This window comes from Pinus tabuliformis, chromosome 2_2 (assembly GCF_031772625.1).
Source record: "Pinus tabuliformis cultivar Carrire ecotype Pingquan chromosome 2_2, CPIR1, whole genome shotgun sequence".
Classification (NCBI taxonomy): Eukaryota; Viridiplantae; Streptophyta; class Pinopsida; order Pinales; family Pinaceae; genus Pinus; species Pinus tabuliformis.
This window is the reverse complement of record NC_142300.1, coordinates 181,910,185-181,931,679: the sequence shown is the minus strand read 5'-3', so window position 1 is coordinate 181,931,679 and position 21,495 is coordinate 181,910,185. Positions and strand designations below refer to the sequence as shown.

Here is a 21,495-nt window from a genome sequence, read left to right as displayed (position 1 = left end):
ATTGTAAATTCAACAACTTTCAGTAAATTAAAGTCTCGACAATATTTTACTAAACAAGAAAATCCGCATCGAAGCTGCATGCCCCTACCTAATGGTTATCGAAATTATGAAAAGTGGATGAAGGGAAAAATAGTTATGTATAAGAGAATCAATATGTTCGGATGAATACTCATTAGAAGTGAAAATCTAAAGACATTTATAACCTATAAATGACCTATAAATAGCAAATGCACCAAATATTACAAAGGAAATGTCATAACTCGATAACATATGGAAGAAGAGCACTGATGAAGACAGATGCAATATGTTATAGTTTGAATGAAAGAAAAATCTCAATGTTGTTGTTGTTTGGTGTTTATATATCTTAATGATATCTAAACTTCTATGCAAATGTAACATGGATCTCCGGAAACCATGAACGACATATGATAAAGAAAATTATATATATATATATATATATATATATATATATATATCCCCTTCACATAAACCAACATGCAATTTGGAATTTCACAAGTCTGCACTCAAAACATGACAACAACCAATAAATGAAAAGAACTGACTTAGATAGAAAGCAATAGCTTCACCTTCATTCTTGAGCTGCTTCTGTTTATTTGAATTTTACTTGTGACATTCTTTATTGACAAGGAATCAAAATCATCGCTATTTTTAAATTCATCCAACACAAACTTTGGAGATCCCACTGACATTTGCATTTTTGTTTCCATGCCTGAAAACCATGGAGATCCATGTCGATAGTAGAATAAGATGTGTGTCTACTACTCAAGAACACATTCCTTATTAATTGTTACTTGAAAAAAAACCAAAGAGACAACACAATATCAGCGTACACAAAATCCCCTATGAAAATATAATCATAACTTAGCTAAGAGTCTAAAAGATGTTCTTAATTAATAAACTTTGTATTTGGAAATTTTGTTTCTTTATATGTAAAAAGGACTACGTTGTACAACACTTCTGTCTATTTATCCAGGAAATTATATCATGGCATATGTCACACAGTAGCAGTCTACAGTACCTAAAGTAAAAAGACAAATTTTCTCAAGAAAATAGATTTAGAAAAAATCTTTGAAAACTATATGTTTGTCATCAAAGCTTTAATTAGTTTAACAACAAACTAGTTGGAGTTTGAAAATAAAAATCAATCATAGGAAATGAACATGACAATGGCCAAAGTCATTATTCATACAAATAAATCTAGAGTCATTATTTCCTTTGCAGACAACTAAAATTTGGGCAGTGGTCCAACAAATAGAGCTTATTTGCAAGGAAGACTTGTCAATACATCATTTTTTTCCACAGTCTGTTGTGTCTCTAGATCCATATTAGATAGCTTGTTATTCTCAATTTCTACCTTTCAAGTACTGATTTCTGGCTCACCCTTTAAAACACAATTCTACCACTCCATGTGATTTTTTTTTTCAAGATAATTGGTAGGACCTTCCCATCCTCTGTTTTACATCAATCAATAACCATCCATCAATGATATAAAGAATAATAGATACACAACAAAGGCCAAAGATGTGCTTGTTCTATCCCTATGTTCTAGGACTCATATGACCTTATTGGTGCAAAGAGCTCACCCTGAAAAAATAACATCCACGTGGAATTTACAAAACTTTTTTAAATCAAGCTCCAAGTAAACCAATCAAAATATGAACATCCTTTTAATCAATAAAATCTCTGACTTAAAATAAAAGTGGCCTAGAATTGAATGTTATATCAACCATGTCAAGTAACTAACATTGGGTGATAAATACAAACCATGCATATTGGATTATTGAAATAATTGATCTGATAAAGCTAAAAATCAAACAGATAACTTACAACTAAGAAATGCAAATAAATGACTTACAACTAAGACATGAGGTTTCCCTTTCAACCATGCCGTTAAATAACTCTTCTTTATGTCACAGACCATTAAACTTTTTCTGATGCCAGGTGGAAGTGGTATTGTAACATTAACCTCTGATAGAGTCTGTGTCCACGACTACTTCTCAAGATCCACTCCATTACCAACATTTGGGGCTAGATAACATGCAAAAACCATCAACATGAAAATGAAATCTATATCCTTGTAAAAAAATGGGAGGAAAAAAATCCACAAATTGAAACAGACTGTAGGATAACTCATTCCTGCAACATGATTATCTTGTCATGAACAATTAAAAAAAAATCAGGAGAAATGTAATTTTTGCCACATTTTGACAATCATTTCCTTTTGCATATTCTATGAGCAATTGATGAAAAAAGTCAGCTAAAGCTTGTCAACATTAGGATTATAGTAAAACATATATGAACTGCTCCAACACATATAATCCTAAACATAAGTATTTATACATATAATTATTTACTGAGGACATTGTATTTTGTGAAAATATGGAAGTCAAATCTTTGAAATAACACAATTTATTGTACCATTGCCTTACAAATCCCATTCATTCAAGTATTTACGAAGTCCATTCAAGAATTTATTCAAAGTTCAAAGCTCAAACAATTAGCATTTAGCCTACAAAAACTCATATTTGAAAAGGAGATAACCCAAAGATGTAGAGTATATATCTCACATTTATATATCCTAATTTCTAGACATTGAAATGACACTTTTTAGCATACTATTGTGAATTCAGCCCAAAATTCTAGAAAACTATATTGATGGTTATTTTTGTTAAAAATGGAAATTAGGGCCAAATTCCACTTTTAACAGCTCCTTTGGGGAAGATAAGTGTGGCATTGAATTCCTCTTTTCGAGAGGACCAAAATGAATCTAAATATCATCCAATTTGGATAAGTAGAAGTAGAATTTTGAATTTATGTTTCTCTCATGTAAATTTTTTAGGTCAGCCTCAACTATATGTCGGCTTAAGAAGATCAAAATTCACGCTCACTCAACTCCACTGAACTGTATATATAGAGGAGCATTCTCTCTCATTTGGGACACATCAATCAAAAGAAAAATATATCTCTGTGGCAGTGAAGATTAAGGAGGATAAATTCAGGTTATGGTTGGCAATGTTTTGGTTAGGGATTTGGCATAATAAGTCTGAGTTTGGAAGCAGTGCTTCACTATGGTTAAGGACAATCTTATATATGGGTTGTGACTTGTTTCGTATGGGACTTCTTCCTGTAGTATGGCCGCAGCGAGAAGATATTCTCACAGCTTGACCGTAAGCCTTGAATCAATTGCCCGGGACGCTTAAATACAACCGAAATCCACTGACCTTATATGATAATATTCAAGTGCTTGTTGAGGATGACATGGAAACTTAAAAACATTCTAGGACTACTACAAATAATAGAGCCCTTGTAAGAAGAAAAAGGTTGCTTTGTTTGCAGATATTCAATAGCTGGAGTAGCATGCTTCAAAAACCCTAATCTTGAACCACAAAGATAATAACAACGATGACCTTAATGTGGTCATAAACCATCTCCTTAAGTTAGTGAAAGGGAGCATCATGTGAAATAAGGAAGGCCGCAATAGAATGGTTTATTTTTGGACCAGTCAACTTAAAAAACAGTGGACTGTTGTTTCCCTAACCAAACCAAACTTCTACAACAATATGATTTGTCCTCTATGACCGGACTGCCTAGATTACAAGATTGAATGGATCTAAGAGCAGTCATGCCTGATCTTCATATTGGCAAGTTATTTATATCATTGTACTCTCTCTTTCTTTGTTGAACATTTTATGATAATAATAAGAATATTTGATCAAGGGTTTTCCCATCTTGGGGTTTTTCCCTTGCTTGAGCCATATTCTCCTGTCTTTCTGTCTTGGATTATCTTCTGCATCTATCATTTATGTTCTTTCATCAGTTATTGTTATATAATGTCTAATGTGATTGGTAAATGGATTAATGGGCCTATGGTTGAATGGAGTACCTAACCTAGGCAAAGAACATGTTGTGAATTACTATACTGGAGCATATTTGATGGCTAGTTTGACCATCCCTTTTGATGCCACAGCCTGGCAAATGATGGCTTGAACTTCTAAGAAAAAATTGGTGCTAGATAGGTCAGAGAAATTCTGGGTGAAACTACCCACAAGAAATACTTTAAACTTACTGATAGTAACTAGTATGACCTCCTCAAGTGATCCCAAAGTCTAGAAATGAGTGAATCGGCCCCCTTTTTCCTAGACGAACTGTAGATGGAAAATATGACCTCCAAAAAGCCCACGATCTCTGGTGGTACCCATGACCTGGAAATGAGATTGTTATAGACATTTTTGTGCCTTACAGCATTGAGCATGAAATGTCCATAATCCAAGGGATCCAAAGTCCCTAAATTAGTTGTTCCTACCCCTAGAGGAACAAGGTCAACCAAAGACAGCTTCTCCCAGAAGTTCTCCACCAAAAACCACTCAGAAATAGTCAATTCAGGATCAATTCAGAGGCTCCACTAGCTGTCTGCGCTGAAATTCAGAGATTACACTGGCTAGGTGCACTGCAACGCAAGTAGAAGCACTACCAGGGTGCACTGAGTGGGAAATGACAAATGGCAAGTTCATTCAACGAGGTGGAAAGACCCTGGAAGCTTCCAGAATCTTCTCCAATGAAACTTGCCTCAATGAATTCGACTAGTGATGATTAAGAGGTTCTCAACCTCCAAGTGGAAGAAAGAACTGACAGAGAGAAGCCACAAGTCAAAACATGAGCTGACTCATCCTCTCTGCTCACATCTATATATGGATCTCTCACCCAGAGGTTCAGGAGGATGGAATTTGGTATTTTGCAGAGAATTGTTGTTGGTTTGAGATTGACATTAGCACATTGGGTGATTTATGCTTTGTTGGAGGAGAGGAAGGGATTCCATCGCTGGGAGGTAGATGCTGGATCGGAACTCACTTGGTTGTATCTCCTCTCAGACTTTATTATCTTATCAATAAACTATTTGAGTTTCTCCTACATGTTGTATACCAATGATGTTTTGTTGTGCTTAAATGTTTAGCTTAATCTGATCTTGAGCTTTTTATGAATGTATATCTGTATCTTTGTGTAGTTTCTCTCTCTTGTGATCTTGCAGGAATTCGGTGAAGCCGGGCCGGTGAAGGAGCAAGAAGCTGGGAGCTACTGAAGAGAGGAGTGATCTGGATCGGCAAACTAGCGGAAGATACAGGTTAGTTAGATCCTTCTTCCTCACTTGCATTTCATAAAGAAGAATACTCGAATAAGTTTACCTATTTGTTGCTAAGGCACTATCACCTCTTAGAGTGGGATAGGGGCATTCCGTATTGGATACTTTTCCCAACAACAAATTGGCGACTCCGCTGGGGATCGTATCTTGTTGGTCTATTTGTGTTTCTAGTCTTGTTCTTCTCATAAACTCAGAAGTGCTGAATCGAAATGCACTTGCCATTTTCAAGTGCAAAGCAGAGATCTGCCACTCTAACCCACTCATTGGGCCTGTTTTTATGATCTGAACAAACTGATACACAAGTGCTCTAACAACCCTTTGTGATAGATCTTAGTCCTCTTATAAATCATCCTCCTAATTGTACCTAATTGATAGCTTTGATTTGGCCAAAAACTATTGATTTAACTGCAAACCGTAACCCAGAACCCAGAAAAAACTCTCGTTTCTGCTTCAGCGCAGACTCTGTGAAGAGGTTCTGCATTTCAACGCAGGTCCTGTGAAGGCTACCTGCGCTGAATGTCAAAACCTCTGTGCTGGGAGTGCGTTGATCAGTCTTTGCCTTGTGCAGCTGTGGTTCCCTGCTTCCTTTTGCTCAGTTTTATCTCTGTTTTTTTGCAGTCTGTTATCAGTCAGTGTACCTATTTGAAACCCCTTTTCTCTGCCTCAATTCCGCCTCAGTTGTATAAATAAACTGTATTTGTTCTTTGTGTATTTGTTACATCATTTGCAGTTTCCCATTACAAAAGTAAACTAGTCATCTATAGCCCTTAGATTTAGACCTGTCATAAGTGTCATTTTGATCTTAGGAGTGAGTTTGTTTGTTGTTCACAGTTGATTGAGCTTTTACTTTTGTCGTTTGGTTTGAATTTATACATTTCTAGTGTCGAAACAAGTAAATCAAAGTGTCGTAATCATCTTTTTGATTTTGAAAAAAGAACTTGTTTATGTTTTCACTTGAAATCGAATTCAAATTTGTACAACAACTTTCTTTTTAGGCATCAATATTAAGGAAGCGAAAACAAATACATGCATTTGTACATTTGCATTTTGATAGTTTGCATGTGTTGATTTAGGGAAAAGTGCATTACGGTGTGCTCTATGCTCTTTGAGAAAAGTTGTATCTTCCTTTTCCCCTTGTAGCTAGGATTTTCATTGTTGAAAATATATAAAGCTTGCTTATCATCTTTAGACTGCATTTAGGAATTGTATCATACATCTCGTGGTGATCCAAAAAGGCAAACTTCTAAGAAAGATCAACCTAAAATAAATTGAATGAACTTAACAACGCTTTGTAACATAACGCACAACATAGAGGTCTAGGCTAGAGACGTGTTCCGGCGTCGTAAAACCTGGTGACTGTCGATCTCGCTGATGGTTGGGTGATTCCTCCTGAGGGACGATAGCGCCAGTACGGATTGTGCTCCCACATACCGTCGACTATATATTGGGAGACCCCTATAGGCATAAAACCTTTATCCTTAGGAAGCCGTGTCAGCCGCCCTACTGATCGCAATGCACTAAACACAGCATTCAGGAAGATTGACCGCCCGTACCTTAAAAAGTATTCTGCGGTTTTGCGAAAAGTTTGGCACACCCTCTACCTAGAACTCCAGAGAAGTTCCTTTTGGCCTTTTTCAGACTCTATAACGGAAAAATTCCATCTGAGCATTTGTCACTTCAGGCTCGTTAAAACATCGAAGGAGACTAGAGTCATCTTTAGCTTTTTCTCGACTCTTTAAAATTGAAAAAGCAAGTTGTGTCTAAAGCATCGTTAAAATTTATTTTAAACGGAACAATCACCCCTTTTTCCTGCGTTGATCTTTAGGTTGAGAAAATGGAGCACACCAACCAAGGAATTCCCCTTGGTGGAAATCCTAGTCCCTTCTCCTCTTGGGGAGATGTTGGTGCGCCCCATATGGCCACATTGTCGCTTCCAAGAATTACAATTGGCTTGCCGGTCTGGCTCTTCTCAACCAATGTCGTTCAGAACACCACTATTCCTGAACAGTTGAATCAACAGTTAGACCAGTCCAGAGTTGCCCACCAGCCTTCTACATCCTCTAATTCTTCCTCTCCTCCTTCCTCTTCGCTTGACGGGACTGGTAAAACAAAAAACCAGGTTCCTAAGGAGAAGAAGGAAAAGAAGAAGAAAGAGAAGAAGAAGAAGGAGCCAAAAGTGACTGGGGGCAAACAAGTGTCGTCTGAAAAAAATCCACACATAGCACTGACTAGGCCTAAATCGCCATGTGTCATATGCAAGGGAGACCACTTCCACAGAGATTGTCCTTGCATCCCTCGGATAATAAGGGACTCGTCTCCCCGTTTGCACAATCCGGTAGCATCAACCTCTGACAGCCATGTTGAATGCATACCGTCAACTAGCGAGAGTGAAGTCCTTGGACAAAAAGGGAGAGCTAGATCTCCCTGTAGACTGTGCGAAGGCAATCATGCCGTCCACCATTGTCCCTTCTTAGACGAAGCGAAAAGAGTTTTGGATGATCGTCCGGTTTCACCGTTGCGACTTCCTCCTGGATATAAAAAACTCTTGCCGAGTCCCTCGTTAGTTGAAAATCCAGCTGGCCCGCTCAAGTGGTCAGCTGAAGCGCCGGTCATTGAAGATGAACCTGCTAAATCCATACCCGACGAAAGTCAAAAGGTCGAGGTGGCAGTTGACCCGGTCTTGCCTTCAGAGGATTTATCTTCGAATGATCCAGTCACTGAAGAGGATAAAGATGACACCATCCAAATTCTCTTCATCAACACAGACTCCGACGAGCACGAGGGCATTCCCCCCATTCCTTTATCGCAGGAAGGAAGTTTGACAGAGCGATACCCGGCCGTTTACTCGGTCCCACCACCAAGCAACCTAGTTGTCTCCTTCGACTGGAACCAACTAGGCAGACCCTGTTTGCCAGCAAGCATACCATTCAGAATTATCGTCCAAATATACAGAATGGTCATGGCTGGCACCATCATTGATGAAGGGGCATCCGTGAGTATCCTTTCCTCCACTACTTGGAAAGCGCTTGGTTCGCCAGCGCTTTTGCCTGAAATGAGAAATCTGACAGGCTTTGATAAAGGAACCAGTTGACCTTTAGGGATCCTCCCCAATGTGCCTATCACATTGAAAGGGAAGACCGTTCAAATGAACGTGATGGTCGTTCAAGGACCCTTGGATTATAACCTACTCCTTGGACGAGACTATATATATTGCATGGGAGCCATCGTCTCCTCACTCTTTAGAGTAATGTGTTTTCCGCACGAAGGAATAGTGGTCAAGCTCGTGGACCAGCTTTCATTTCCCGGATCACGCATCGCAAATAGTCATATACCTTCCCTAAATGGTCTCTTCACGCAAGAAATGTCTCAACCCACGGTCCGCCCTCCCGATGAGCGTGAGTGATTCGGAAGGATATGACTGGAACCCAGGGAGCATGCATCCTGGTCTGCTTCGGCAGGAAAACTTTGGGTATAGGGTAGGTTTCCGTGGGAGAATATGACTATTCTGTACCCTGTCCGTGATTGAGATAGGGTTTATTCTAGAATAAGATTCTTTTGTCAAAGTTATGTGTTTGACAGAACAGAGTCACTCACCTTTGTTTATCTCGGTAGACATCGCCGAAGAAGTGTTTTGTTTGAAAGATTAACAGAACAATCTTTGGGTAACCTGAAAGAGGTAGGCCTCTCTCGGTAAAACAAATGTTTTGGCGGAAGTGAAGTAGAGGTAACCTTGAAATCATATTTTATACCTGGGGGCATGCAAACCTTTTGGAGTGCAAGCAAGGGGCGGCTATTTATTTTTTAAATTTTTAGGTCCTCCCTTTAAACCTATAGGTCTAACCCTTTAAACTCGTAGGATTAGTCGTTTCCGAACTTGCATAACGAAAGGATGCGGGGCATAGCTTTGTAAGGCGCAAGCTCCATAAAAAATGGAATCTTACATGAGACATTCTTATCACATGACTGGATTATCGAGCAGTTTTAGCGCATAGTTCATGCTCGTTAAAAAATAAACATAAGACTGAGCAGTGTTTTTCCACATTTAAGCTCGTTAAAAAATGAACTATCTTACGGTAAATAACTACCGTGAATGGAACATTATCAACCATTAAAGCCTTGGTCGTGTTTGCACCGTCACCTCCACTTTTCCATTGGCCTATCGTTCACCTCCATATGATTGTTTACCCATTTTGAGGAACAGCTGCGAAGAGTGATTTCACTAGCCATCCTTGTGACACTGCCGTGATTGGAAAATTCCAACTCTTACCTGGAATCAGCTGCTAACCCGTTTTATCACTCATTCCTCAAAAGACGATTCTCCTTTAAGCTCTTTTCATCTGACTTGTAAAATATGAAAAGATTGCCGAGTTTTGGCCTTCTAGCTCGTTAAAGCGACCGGAAGTGCTATCCCTCCTCTAGATTTTAATCTTTTTGGACCTGAGGGATTATTGCACAAAATGATCGAGTGCTTGTTTTGTTCGGCTCGTAAAAACTATCGAAAATTCATCCCTTCTGTATTGTTTTATACTTTTTCGGACTTAAGGGATTAGATGACGAAAAAGGACTTTCGGAGTTAACTTTATGTACCTTTTCAGACTCTCTAAAAATGAAAAGGACCGAGTTATCTTTGTCGTTAGACTCGTTAAAAGAATTAAATAGCGACAAACTTGTCTTTAGATGAGAACGAGTTTCACTATCACTAGGCTCGTTAAAACGTAGCGATGGGTTTGCCCGAAGGGAAAATTATAGAACAAGCATATCTTGTCCTCCTCAAGCTTGACAAAAATAAAGAAGTACTGGTCAGAAATGACTAGGGAAAAATTGGGAGAAACTCAAAGAACTTTATTGGTAGCAAGTCGCTCTTGAACATGACACTTCCACTCCGTGCCTGAGTCGGGTTGGGTTGTTTCATTCACCGGTCACATCACCATGGTCTCGCCAATACCATCCATCTTTGGGGTAAATGCTACCAATCCATCAGACAAGTGTCGCCGATATGTTCAAGAGAAGTCATCTAGAAGAGTCAACCGTGTTCCATCCACTACCATACATTATCCTTCATCCTTTCATGACCGCCACCCTGAACCATATATCATCAGATCGTTTTCACCTCCATCAAAATCATTTGCTCCGTTCCATGTCACTGATGTGGGATACATTAAGGCCCTCTTTTGATGGATCACTTCTTGTCGACATCAGCTCATTATCCAAGAAGTTGATCTAGGAACAACCTCTTCAGTACTTTGAAGCTTGCATGCCTCAATGGCAAGTTTCTCACTTCCGGCGACAAGTATACATCAATGACCTTCGACCGAAAGATTTTGCGTGGTGTTTGACGCCAAGTCCTTTATTCACACCACGTGAATTGTACTGCAGTACCTTGAGGGTCATTATCATTATCGGTGATTCCTCTCGCGCTTGTTAACGGTTTACCTCATTGACCGGTAATCAAGCGATGTCTTTCCATGTTCGACTTCAGAACATTTCTCACATGGATCGACTTGTACTTAGAGTGAAGATCGGACGAGATTGAAGACCCCGGATCTAGTTTCATCCATCCGGGCTGCGATATATATTCAGGAAAGATAAAGACATTGACATGTACAGCATTACAGCAGATAATCATCCTACCGAAAGGATGATGATTTCATCAAAATCATCAGTCTACCATCAGACGATTGTCTGTTCTATGTACAGAAAAATTATTTTATAAAGTTGAGCATGGGAATGCCTACCTCAGCTAGATCATGAAAGCAGTATGAAAAATAATGTATTGTATTGTATCTTATTACAGGTCTCCTCCCAGCATTGGAAGAACTTCGGATCCTCCTAATAAAGCATTTCACCTGATAAACGGCCTCATACTTTAGGGGGCAACTGTTATAGACATTTTTGTGCCTTACAGCATTTAGCATGAAATGTCCATAATCCAAGGGATCCAAAGTCCCTAAATGAGTTGTTCCTACCCCTAGAGGAACAAGGTCAACCAAAGACAGCTTCTCCCAGAAGTTCTCCACCAAAAACCACTCAGAAACAGTCAATTCAGGATCAATTCAGAGGCTCCACTAGCTGTCTCCGCTGAAATGCAGAGATTACACTGGCTAGGTGCACTGCAACGCAGGTAGAAGCACTACCAGGGTGCGCTGAGCGGGAAATGACAAATGGCAAGTTCATTCAACGAGGTGGAAAGACCCTGGAAGCTTCCAGAATCTTCTCCAATGACACTTGCCTCAATGAATTCGACTAGTGATGATTAAGAGGTTCTCAACCTCCAAGTGGAAGCAAGAACTGACAGAGAGAAGCCACAAGTCAAAAACATGAGCTGACTCATCCTCTCTGCTCACATCTATATATGGATCTCTCACCCAGAGGTTCAGGAGGCTGGAATTTGGTATTTTGCAGAGAATTGTTGTTGGTTTGAGATTGACATTAGCACATTGGGTGATTTATGCTTTGTTGGAGGAGAGGAAGGGATTCTATCACTGGGAGGTAGATGCTGGATCAGAACTCACTTGGTTGTATCTCCTCTCATACTTTATTATCTTATCAATAAACTATTTGAGTTTCTCCTACATGTTGTATACCAATGATGTTTTGTTATGCTTACATGTTTAGCTTAATCTGATCTTGAGCTTTTTATGAATGTATATCTGTATCTTTGTGTAGTTTCCCTCTCTTGTGATCTTGCAGGAATTCGGTGAAGCGGGCCGGTGAAGGAGCAAGAAGCTGGGAGCTACTGAAGAGAGGAGTGATCTAGATCGGCAAACTAGCAGAAGATACAGGTTAGTTAGATCCTTCTTTCTCACTTGCATTTCATAAAGAATAATACTCGAATAAGTTTACCTGTTTGTTGCTAAGGCACTATCACCTCTTAGAGTGGGATAGGGGCATTTCGTATTGGATACTTTTCCCAACAACAGAGATGAACCTTTAGCAATAAATACTAGTGAAATATCTTAGTGGTATTTTTTCTGATCAACTAGGGTGGATTTGTTTCACCACCAAAACTAATTCATGCAAGGGTTTCACCCTTAGCACTCAAAAGCCACAATAGCTCTCCAAATTGTTATGAGAAAATGATTGTGCATGCCCAAAGAGTGAGCTTCACCTCTCTTTTGTCGTCATAAACAGTGAGCTTCATCCCTCTTTTATCATCAAAATTCCACTGGTGTCTTTTTTATATCTTTTCTTTTCCCTTGGTGTGATCATTCAGAGAGGGACATTACACTTGCACCAATATTGACTCCTTTGAAAATCAAGTTATACATGATACAGGTGGGGTTGGCCATAAACATTGGTGGATGGCTTAGCTATTAAAATTGGAAACTAAGGTCAAACTCCTTGTGGGCCTTCTTATTTATGGAAGTTGATATTTTTCTTGGATTCCTCTCATCGAGAGGTGTAATTTTGATCTAAATATCATCCAATTTGGACATGTATTCATGGAGATATGAATTTATTTGTGTTACTTGACAATTTGTCAAGGTTGGCCAACAACCAAATTACCCCAACTTATCGTCAATGTTTCATTATAAATAGAAGAGGTATTCAAGTCATTTTTCGCACACACTTCTCCTAAGATCTCTCTCCACTCTTTTGGGTTTGGTGGCTAGAGATATCAAGAGGGAGAAGCCCTAGACGCAGTGGAGGAAGGGTTATATACGCAATTGATGGAGGAAGCCTAGCCACTGTTCAAAAGGGAGATCTAGCCATGCCCTAAGGATGTATGGTCATTGTCTTAGAGGTGCCCTAATGCACTAAAAACATGCCTTATTATGCAGTAGCAGGAGACCTAATCAGCAGCCCTAATCCGCTGTCAAGAGAGACCCATAGGCAGTCTTGGGAGGCTCCTATTTACTGTGACGAAAAGGCCTTATACATAGCTCTCCTAGCCATAGTTTGTGAGGCCCTAATCAGTAACATATGAAGGCCTAAAGCCGCAGTTAGAGGAGCCCTTGTCACAGCTTGAAAGAGACCCTTAGACGCAGCTAGAAGTGTGGACCTAGCCGTAGCAAAAGGAGTACTACAGAAGTGTGAAGGTTATGTGATAATACCACATTGTTCTAGGTGACAACGTGGTCTCATTCAAGGTTTTTCAAGCTTGATAAGGTTGGTATTGAGCTCAATTTGCAGGGCAGTAGAAGCCGCTTAAAGGAGGAGTGAGAAATTATTGTTTAAGGGCTGATTGGGTCACTTTTTGAAGGGATTAAAGTTACAGTCCACTGCTATGCTAGGTCATAGGCCATATCCAGCAGTTGGAGACCTTTTTAGGAGCTGCGTTCAGAAGGTAAGAAACCCTATAAGGCAACGTATGGATGGAGGGACTATATGAAGGCTAGCCACAGTCAATAGGTGGACTATGGGGTGTGTTTAAGATGTTCTAGCACTCAAAGCTTGTGGCCTAACTAGTGACCAAGTATTCCATGAAAAGCACTAGTCCTTACAGCATATGAAAAGTGTCAGATTAGCAGCCTTATCATGATCAGTGAAGCAACAAAGGAAGGAGAGTCTTGTTGAAGGAAATCCTCAATATTTTAGGTAATTAGTTGAGCTGTTCTAGGACTATCATCTGCTCCATATCTTCAGTCCTTGGTATCCGAATTGCAACCTCATTACATCATCACCACGGAGAAGCTCTTTAATCTCCTATTTGGCAAGTCAAGTATTGATTCCAAATCATTGTACTCTATCTCTTTCTCTATGCTAAACTATTGAAGAATATAAGAAGCATTGATCAAGGGTTTCCCCACATTGGGGTTTGTCCCTGGCTGGTGCCACATGTTGTGTTTGTTGGGCAATTTATTGGGCTTAAATTGTTGCATTAAATATCGACCAGGGAAACTCGTAAGCTTTTGATGATGCCAGCACTATATGTGCAAGAGTAGGCGACTAATTCTATGTCTAGTGCAATTATTTAAGATTCAATACAATATGCAAGGGAAGAGGCTCCTAACTAAGGAGATCCTGGTTGTCCTTCCCTACATTATCATAGAGAAATCATAAAACTAGAAACTTAAAATGCAAACAAGAGGATGAACTTTAATTGTTGTTTAGATTCAAAGAGAGAAAGACTAACTTAGTCTCTTGATTGTCCTCTCTTGTACTAATCCAGACTAAACTAAAATTCATCCATAAGCGTAAACTAAATGAAATAACTTTGAAACATAAAAACAAAATAATGAATTTCAATTACCATATAAATCATTGGAGAGAGAGCCTAACTTAGACTCTTGGTATCTCCTCATATGATACTTGAAACATAAAAGCAAAAGAATGAGTTTTAATTATCATGCAAATCAAATGGAGAGAGAGTCTAACTTAGACCCTTGGTTGTTCTCTCACATGCTGATAAGATTTTAATTAAAAACTCATTCATCAATCAAATCCTCAAACATCAAACATCTAAGCAACTAAATAAAATAAGATCTAATATGAAACAACATGTTCCTTTTCTCCTTCTAGAGTGAGCTCAATTCTCCTAAGAACAAAGTGACAAGCCATTCCATATACTACATTAAGATAACTTTTATCTAAAACTACATAATGGAAAACTATTTCTATAACTACTAAATGGAAATATATGTAAAACAAAGCTTTATTCTATTCCATCATAAGTTGGATACAATGCTCTAAGAGTCCTCCTCTTGGAATGGAGGAGGTACTCCTATTTATACAATAGGATGAGATAACAAACTCATAATGATGATCCACTAATCTCTCTTTTAGTTCCATACATTTCTCAACCATCTAGACACATAACCCTATCCTCCATGATTTTCTCCATGAGGTTTATCTTCTCAAATTCGAATTTGATCCTTCAAGGCCACATAAAGGTGTCTTGGAAGCTTCCTTGGAACCTACACATGTCACCAAAACAACCCACTTTCCATATATAAAGTAAAATATATTATTTTCTAATATTTAATCAAGAATTTCTCTCAAAAATGCTTAAAAATAAACAATGTTTGGAAAATATAAATGAGACCCATTAATGGTGAATAGTAGGGAAAATGGAGTGACAAGGTGATGAATAGTGAGCGAAATAATGGAAGCATAGGTGAAAAATGTATGGTAATGAATGCCATTTTTGGAGCCCAACATACTCCCCAACTGAAGTTCTTGCATGTCCTCATGCAAGCTACTATAATGACTTATTTGATTTTATTCTTAAATGAGCTTCCTTTTACAAGATGTTTGGTTCTTGTGTAACAAACATCTTCCAATCATGGACTTCCTTTTAACTTTGCACATCTTTGGATAACTTTTATTTGTTTGCAAAGCATTGACATATTTTAATGATTGGTTCTTGTGTTACAATCATTATTTACTTTGATCTCTTTTTAATGATTGGTTCTTGTGTTTACAATCATTATTTACTTTGTTGAGATCTCTTTTTAATGATTGGTTCTTGTGTTTACAATCATTATTTACTTTGTTGAGTTCAATCATATGCTCATCATTTTGTAGTAGTTTTTATTGTGGGAAGACTATGTGGGTTAAGATGTAATATGAATGAGGAAAAAGAATGAAGTGTGAAATTCCCCCCTCCCCAACTGATGGTTTTTGGCAATTTTAAATGAGAAAGGAAATAGTGAAATAGTGGAATATTTTCCAAATATCATCATTTTAGCATCTAAAAAGAATTTCAAGATTAAAGGTTAGAAAACATCATACCTTACTTACCTAAGGAAGTGGATGAATCATGCATGTTCAGCTGCCACAATTCTGCTCTGAAGCCTCTTCTTCAAGTTGTGGATGAAAGATGGATCTGTATTGTCGTATCGGCTCCTCGATCCTCTGCTACTAGATGATGAATCTGAGGAGTCTGCGGAACATGGCTGAAAGTTGTATATGTTGCTGGATCCTCTGCTGCTGGATGATGAATCCGATGAGTCTGCTAAATATGGCTGAAAATCTATAAGGCTTGGAAGGTATACAATATATAAGTGACATTTCCCTCCCAGCCTTATTGATTGACTTGTCCTCAAGTGATGACCAACTGATGAAAGGAAATTGGCTTGATCTGCTACAAAATATGGGTCTTCAAGTCTTCAACGCTCGATGGCACAAATCCTACTATGTGATTAAATGTGTCGATGTCGAACATAGCAAGAAGTTGTTGACTTAGTGGCCGTTAATGAATGCCCCTAGCCAACACAAGAGCTCCCACCATTGATTCCAATGGGAGTCAGGATGCCTAACACATCTTTGTAGGTACGAATAAATTTGTCGGAGTCGAGTCACCTACAAGATCCAACGAACAAGGGATATTAATGTACTCCCATTGTTCATTGGCAAGAGTACTTGCCATTAAGGCATGCAAGCCTCTAGGTGTTTTTTCAATGATACATAGACTCTAGGACTTTGACTCAAGCAGGTTTTATTGGCGGAAATGAAGGGGAATGGTAATGACATGGGAAATGACAATATGCTTGTAAGGAATGGATGTAAGGAAATGCATGGTGTATGAAATAAGAACTCTTGCTGTGAAAAATGGATATGGAAGTGTCACGCCTTATGGATGTACGATTGGTGGAATTCAAACTTTTTCAGGGAGGTGGAAGGTAGTGGTTGTGGAGATGGATTTGTCTTCAGAAATTTTCATGAATTTAGTCTTTGGAAGACTAATTGTCGTCACAATGTAATCTCCTGAATGATCTCTTTGTTATCCTGTAACCTGTGAAAAAAACTTGGCAGAAAGGAAACATAAGTTTGTTCAAGAAGAATTGATCATTTCCTTCATGATTCTTACGCAAAAATTTCATACCAAATAAAACAGATTTAGGAAAAATCAAAGCGTTGAAAGTAACTCAATTCATGATATCAATTTCAATCCCATCTTAAAAACAATCGTGAAAAATAATACTCCCTGGTTATGTTCTTTGCAAAAAGCTTGACATGAGAAATATCTATTCTGTTCTGCATATGAGTATGAGTTAATGCCAACTTGAAGCTTTTGAAATAATTATGTCTTTAGAATCCTCCATTCGATTTTTGAAATGTGTTTCCAAGTATCCTATTTTTTATTTTCAAATCTGTGTAAATTTTGTGAATTTTTTTTTTTTTTTTTTTTTAAACAAATTTAAAAAGAAAATAGTAAATTTTTTTTTTTTTTTTTTTTATGTTGATTTTATTTAGATTTTTTTTTTTTTTTTTTAAACAATAAATTAAAAATATAAAATTTTTAATTTATTATTTAAGATGAATTTTTTTTTTTTAAATCAACCAAATTTTATTTATGAAAACCTAAAAAAAATAAACTATCACTAAAATAAAGTTAATTGTTTTTTTTTTTTTTTTTTTTACACATATCGAAGTCTTGAAAATGTTATGTTCTGTAGTTCTAGACCCAAAGGAAGAAACGTAAACGCATATAACTCATGGGCACATTAACCCTTATCAAATGTTTAGACAACCTTCTAGGGTTTCCGTCATCAATAGAGTAGTTAACCACGGTCATAGAAGACCCTAAACAATCTCTAGCGGTACTGGGTCGAATGGTGATTAACCAGGACCAAGGGACCAACCTAGAAAAACAATGAATGGTATTCATAAGCTAGGAACCACCCCTTTGTGACCAGAATCCGTAATGTAGAGAGATAGGTGCCAGGTTAGTAACGACCTAAACCTGGGATAACATTGAAAACACAGTCGCGGGAAAAGTCATGACAATGCCTCTGTCAGTGTGAGGATCAACATAGTTAGCAGGTAAAAATCAAAGGCATAGCAGCAACCACATGGTCTATTAACCAAGAGATAAATATCTTTGATGTGAACACCCTTAACAAAATGGTTGTTTGCAGTTGGGTCATGAAAGAATTCTGTAAAAAGTCATGCATGCTTGAAAACCCTTACATTGTTGCAGAGCGTTCTACCCAATAACCATTGCATTAGATTTCGGTGTTCTTTCACATAAAGCCATGCTTGGAGAAAACGAAAGAGGCTCTCATTGATGCCCCGCTCTTCCAAATATTGGCGGAATGCTTGCTGGAGTTTCTTATCAAGATCCTGAAAACTAGGTCCCTCGTAACCCTGAGGAATGATCAAAGTCTGTTTTGAGATATCCTTTCTATCTTTGATAGCTACAGATTGTATGCCCATTGCGTCGGGATAAAGATCACATATGAACTGCAGAGCAGGTCCTTCATCACCCTTTAAAATAGCAACGCTCAAAGAAAAAAAAATTGGTTAAAGTTTTCTTCATCGCTGTCATTCACTTCACCATTTGGTCCAAAAACTGACAAACGCAACACTGAGATTTTAATCTCCTCATTGTTAAAAGTTCTTGACAGAACTGGGGCATCCGTGTCCAGTGCACCTTTAATAACAATGAATGGTTTTGGAGGGCCTATTTTTGGAGGTGGGCGCATCCTGGAGGCTTCGAGGTATTGTTCCTTCAGGTGTGCCAACAAGTTTTTTTTTCAATGGCGACAGAGCTCCCGCTTGAAGAATGAGCACGACGTGCTTGCTGTGTCCACCGGAAACTCCATTTTTCATCATTTTTTTATGAGCGTGGGAACCCCAAAACTGGAGGCGCATAGCCTTCTTTGCGCTCGTAACACTGTTCTGCTCACACTGCCCGCCATCTTCATGCGAAATCCAACCTCTCTCGGCATATACTAATGCGTTTATAGTTTTGGCGCCCATAACACACACAACAATGCTCAACAATCTGATTTAATGCGTTCAACAACACATATGACAAACACTCTGTGATTTAATGCGTTCCTCTGTTCTGGGCAAACCACATATTCACATGCATATGACAGAGACTAGCGCGCAGCACAAAGGAAGATTAAATGCAACAATGGTTTAATCAATCAGCGCTCATATATAAACAACCCTTGGCACTTCGGCATTCAAACCAACTCTCCGCGTTTGATGCATTAGATTCCATATTCTTATAACGTGTTATGCATGCAATAGCTAATCTTTAAATGCTGGGCGATTGACCACTGTTTCTACACCATAATTTACGCATAAAAATCCGTTTAGTCTATCCATACGTGCTGCAAACTTGGAGTTATCCCGGTTTTAGTGTTACCTGACTGTCACTGGGCGCGTGGGATGCAAACAAGCACTTCAAATCCCTCTTTAATCGTTTTGCTGACTGCGTTATCCCGAGATTCTGGCAACCATATGGTTGTATTTCATATCATTTCGCACTTATTTGTTGACTGCCTCTTCTACGCAATTCTTGGAGTTTGTTGGAGTGCTTTAACCACTGGGCGAACAGAAATTTCAGTTTTTAACTCATGTTAAAATCGATGCCTCTTCTCCTATTTCTTTTGCTGCTCCAGCTTATTCAATTATAGTTCCAGGCCTTTTTTACTTAGCATTTCTCCCTACGTTTTTTATGGCTCCGGCTTATTCATACGGTGAAAGGATCAATTCTGAGCTTTACTCTTTTTCTGTAAAGGATCAATTCAGCAATGGCGCCAAAATGTTGGGCAATTTATTGGGCTTAAATTGTTGCATTAAATATCGACCAGGGAAACTCGTAAGCTTTTGATGATGCCAGCACTATATGTGCAGGAGTAGGCGACTAATTCTATGTCTAGTGCAATTATTTAAGATTCAATACAATATGCAAGGGAAGAGGCTCCTAACTAAGGAGATCCTGGTTGTCCTTCCCTACAGTATCATAGAGAAATCATAAAACTAAAAACTTAAAATGCAAACAAGAGGATGAACTTTAATTGTTGTTTAGATTCAAAGAGAGAAAGACTAACTTAGTCTCTTGATTGTCCTCTCTTGTACTAATCCAGACTAAACTAAAATTCATCCATAAGCGTAAACTAAATGAAATAACTTTGAAACATAAAAACAAAATAATGAATTTCAATTACCATATAAATCATTGGAGAGAGAGCCTAACTTAGACTCTTGGTATCTCCTCATATGATACTTGAAACATAAAAGCAAAAGAATGAGTTTTAATTATCATGCAAATCAAATGGAGAGAGAGTCTAACTTAGACCCTTGGTTGTTCTCTCACATGCTGATAAGATTTTAATTAAAAACTCATTCATCAATCAAATCCTCAAACATCAAACATCTAAGCAACTAAATAAAATAAGATCTAATATGAAACAACATGTTCCTTTTCTCCTTCTAGAGTGAGCTCAATTCTCCTAAGAACAAAGTGACGAGCCATTCCATATACTACATTAAGATAACTTTTATCTAAAACTACATAATGGAAAACTATTTCTATAACTACTAAATGGAAATATATGTAAAACAAAGCTTTATTCTATTCCATCATAAGTTGGATACAATGCTCTAAGAGTCCTCCTCTTGGAATGGAGGAGGTACTCCTATTTATACAATAGGATGAGATAACAAACTCATAATGATGATACACTAATCTCTCTTTTAGTTCCATACATTTCTCAACCATCTAGACACATAACCCTATCCTCCATGATTTTCTCCATGAGGTTTATCTTCTCAAATTCGAATTTGATCCTTCAAGGCCACATAAAGGTGTCTTGGAAGCTTCCTTGGAACCTACACATGTCACCAAAACAACCCACTTTCCATATATAAAGTAAAATATATTATTTTCTAATATTTAATCAAGAATTTCTCTCAAAAATGCTTAAAAATAAACAATGTTTGGAAAATATAAATGAGACCCATTAATGGTGAATAGTAGGGAAAATGGAGTGACAAGGTGATGAATAGTGAGCGAAATAATGGAAGCATAGGTGAAAAATGTATGGTAATGAATGCCATTTTTGGAGCCCAACAGTGTCCTTGTGTCTTGGCGTGTCTTCGACTGTTTATGTTTATGTTCTATCTGCACTTTAATATCATTCTGATGTAATTTCTAATATGAATATTAACATTGGGATAATATGAAAAATTGAAGTAAATTGCGCTAAGCATAGAAAATACCTAAATTTAACATGGTATCAGAGCTGAGGTGAAGACAAAGCCCAAGAAAGAGTGGAAGAAAAACTAGCGAAGACAGTTGGAAAGGAAAAAGGCTCAATGGGTTCCTCATCCCACATCACTGCTAAAGACAAGCTCCGTGAAAAGTCTAACTATCATGGATGGAAGTTGTCTCTTGAACTGACATTGGAAGATCAAGAAGTGTTGGATTACGTGAAGGGTAAAATCCTTGATCCTTCGTCAAATGCACCAGCTGCTACAAAGAACAAGTACACCAAGGGTGAAGTCAAAGCGAAGAAGATTATTAGAGATTCAATTGACAAGCGTTTGGTAGCCTACATCTCTGATCTAAACAACTCCAAGGATATCTAGGACAGATTGGTAAGCATGTTCAAGGTTAGTGATGCAAATCAAATTTTATTTCTCAAAAATAAGTT

At 38.1% G+C, this 21,495-nt stretch overlaps 1 pseudogene; it reads right to left on the bottom strand.

Annotated features, from left to right (window-relative positions):
- Positions 1 to 17,989: 17,989 nt before the first annotated feature.
- On the bottom strand, positions 17,990 to 18,756 carry LOC149191999 (uncharacterized protein At2g39795, mitochondrial-like; annotated as a pseudogene).
- Positions 18,757 to 21,495: the final 2,739 nt, after the last annotated feature.